This window comes from Schistocerca piceifrons, chromosome 7 (assembly GCF_021461385.2).
Source record: "Schistocerca piceifrons isolate TAMUIC-IGC-003096 chromosome 7, iqSchPice1.1, whole genome shotgun sequence".
In the NCBI taxonomy this organism is placed as follows: Eukaryota; Metazoa; Arthropoda; class Insecta; order Orthoptera; family Acrididae; genus Schistocerca; species Schistocerca piceifrons.
In genome coordinates this window covers 184,907,308-184,911,053 of record NC_060144.1, presented here as the reverse complement: position 1 = coordinate 184,911,053, position 3,746 = coordinate 184,907,308, and positions in this window count along the sequence as shown.

Sequence of the window (3,746 nt, the reverse complement as noted above, 5' to 3'; positions counted from 1 at the left end):
ACCGGTGGTGACACCTACAACGTACTGACATAAGGAAAGTTTCCGACTTTGATAAAGGTCGGATTGTAGCCTATCGCGATTGCGGTTTGTCGTATCGCGACATTGCTGCTCGCGTTGGTCGAGATCCAATGACTGTTAGCAGAATATGGAATCGGTGGGTTTAGGAGGGTAATACGGAACGCCGTGCTGGATCCCAGCGGCCTCGTATCACTAGCAGTCGAGATGACAGGCATCTTATACGCATGGCTGTAACGGATCGTGCAGCCACATCTCGATCCCTAAGTCAACAGATGGGGACGTTTGCCAGACAACAACCATCTGCACGAACAGTTCGATGACGTTTGCAGCAGCATGGACTATCAGCTCGGAGACCATGGCTGCGGTTACCCCTGACGGTGCGTGTGCCTGCGATGGTGTACTTAACGACGAACCTGGGTGCACGAATGGCAAAACGTCATTTTTTCGGATGAATTCAGGTTCTGTTTACAGCATCATGATAGTCGCATCCGTTTTTGGCGATATCGCGGTGAACGCACATTGCAAGCGGGTATTCGTCATCGCGATATTGGCGTATCACCCGGCGTGATGGTACGGGGTGCCATTGGTTACACGTCACGGTCACTTCTTGTTCGCATTGACGGCACTTTGAACAGTGGACGTTGCGTTGCAGATGTGTTACGACCCGTGGCTCTACCCTTCATTCGATCCTTGCGAAACCCTACATTTCAGCAGGATAATGCACGACTGCATGTTGCAGGTCCAGTACGGGCCTTTCTGGATACGGAAAATGTTCGACTGCTGCCCTGTCCAGCACATTCTCCAGATCTCTCACCAACTGAAAACGTCTGGTCAATGGTGGGCGAGCAACTGGCTCGTCACAATACGCCAGTCACTACTCTTGATGAACTGTATTATCGTGTTGAAGCTGCATGGGCAGCTATACCTGTACACGCCATCCAAGCTCTGTTTGACTCAATGCCCAGGCGTATCAAGGCCGTTATTACGGCCAGAGGTGGTTGTTCTGGGTACTGATTTCTCAGGATCTATGCACCCAAATTGCGTAAAAATGTAATCACATGTGAGTTCTAATATAATATATTTGTCCAATGAATACCCGTTTATCATCTGCATTTCTTCTTTGTGAAGCAATTTTAATGGCCAGTAGTGTAAGTACAGACACACATATTTAAATAAACAAGTTTCGCAAGCTATTCTGTACAGCCTACGTTAACCTCTCTGCTGGTGAAGTCAAAGTCCGCTATGTTCGCAGTGAGGTTACTGTGTGCTGCCTACGGAGCGAACTGCTACAGCGATTCCCACTGTGCTGCGACCGATGACGCTGGAACTTAACTCGGTGCGACAGATTGGAACAGACTCGCCCTCCGGTCTGCGGCGTCGATCCTATATACTGGCGGCCAAGAGGGCGTCGGCGCGCGTATCCTGTAAGTCTCTTTTTGGCCTCTGTTGGTCTTCTTGTAACCTCTATGACACATGGTATGGTGGCGTCAGCTTAGGCCAGCACAATGTAGGTGGTTGTTAACCCCACAGTTCTTCTTTCCAGACAGTAAGTAACCAGTGAACCTCAGACTCTTTGCAGAATCTAAGGCCCCTTTATAAAACAGCCTCAAACTTCTGGTTACCTTTACAAACGATTCAATGTGTTTAATATTTGGCCAGAAGAAGGTAAGCGAGAAAAAGTTTAGAAAGGGTTTGAAATTATGCTTAATGTTTGTTGGAAGTCGTCATCCGCTCACATTATCAACCCTGCTTGATTATAATCTGGGTAATTTGCGCCCTGTTTTAAGAAAACCTAGGTTTTAACGCATCTCAGTGTTTATGGCGTCTTGTATCTTGAATTATGTGTCGTTCAATGATATAATTTTACAGGTACATTGCCGACCGCTGTGGCCGAGCGGTTCCAGGCACATCAGTCCGGAACCGCGCTGCTGCTACGGTCGCAGGTTCGAATCCTGCCTCGGGGATGGATGTGTGTGATGTCCTTAAGTTAGTTAGGTTTAAGTAGTTCTAAGTCTAGGGGACTGATGACCTCAGATGTTAAGTCCCATAGTGCTTAGAGCCATTTGAACCATTGGACACTACATGCAAAATGTGTTGCGAATGGAGTTAGTAGTGAAGAAGTAATAAATGAAAACGTCATGGATTTTGCTGAAAGAACAGCGAGTCTGTAGTAAGCGATAAACTTTTTTTCTTCTAGAATTTTGTGGAAGTGTCGGTGAGAAGAAATTTCGTAAATATGAAAATTTTGCGTAAAATTTGCTGCAAGTCACTATGTGTTCTCATTCTCAAATACTGGATGAAAATATAGTGGATGTTAGTGTATCGTCAGTTACGCTTCTATTGGATTCCAACCCACCAACCAGATGGTAAGTGATGTACGTACCAAGCTTGCTTGAAATCGATCCCACGGCTTCGAAGGACATGTGGAATATACATGCATACATATGAGAAAATTTTATAATGTAGAGAGATTGATAGACGTATTTGAAATATGAACTTGTGGATTAAGTCTCCGTCTGATTGGGATCAAATTTCACCGACGACTCATGGTTGGGGAATACGGTACATACATGGTGGGACACCGGCACATTTTTCTGCTGATGTAAGACGACATCCAACATCAGTACGGTCCAACATCGAAAAACCGAGCAGGGCCTGTAGCTTTGCCTCCAAAATTACTTGATCTTAATGCTGTAGATTTGTCTGGGGTCACCTCGAAAGTGAAAGTGCAGCACTCCCGCCGGTAAGATTAAAGAACAGATGCAGCGAATTGTACAGTCTATGAAACGTCCCCTTAGAAAAATTCATGTATTACTGCGCTGATAAAGCTCTTACGTTATTTGGTTTTCAAACAGCAGAGCAGAACTGAACCCATTCAGACATTTCGCTCTTTACTTATTCTGATCAACACTAAACTGACACACAATATTTTTAGAGCAACGCAATCTGACTTTCAATAATCCCTAGAAAAGATTTCATGAATCACTTACCTCACAAAAATCTTCGTTACTCGAACTACTGCAATACAGCGAGCGCCAATACTGCCAGCTAAATAAAGGATTGTAACTACTGAAGTCACTAACTACTGATAGGCATAGTTAGCAAATGAAAGATTTTGATAAAGAACAAACAATGTATTTACCTTAATAATGTTCAAAAAACATCATATATATCAGTTCATGATATCCAGTATTACAAATTTACTCTTTCTGATGGACACACGTCCACATCGTCCGCTCTCAAAATTCTGCCATCTCTCTCCCCACATCCACCCCTGATGGCGGCTCACCTCCGACTGCGCAACTCTACGCGCTGTTCACATGCAACTGCCCAACACTACAATAGCAAATATTCCAACAATGCAAACCAGCAACAGAGTGCACACAGCACAGTCAGTGATTTTCACACAGAGTGCTACGTGGCGTTACCAACATAAAAACCTAAACAGCCTACTTACAAGTCTTGTCAAAATTTACGAGGTTATCCTGAGATAATTAAAGGACTTCAAAACTCACTGCGGAGAATAATGCCGTTTTGCAACCAAATACGAGGAACAACCCTGTTTAACAGTTATGAGTATACACTAAATCGTAACATGAGACGTTTTGACGTAGCATTGTACTTCTTATTAACGTAGACCATGTGTGAAATTAGAGTCCAATTAGATGGCGATTTATTCAGAAAGTTTGCATTTCAAATACAGGGTAATTCAAAAAGAAAGAACAGAT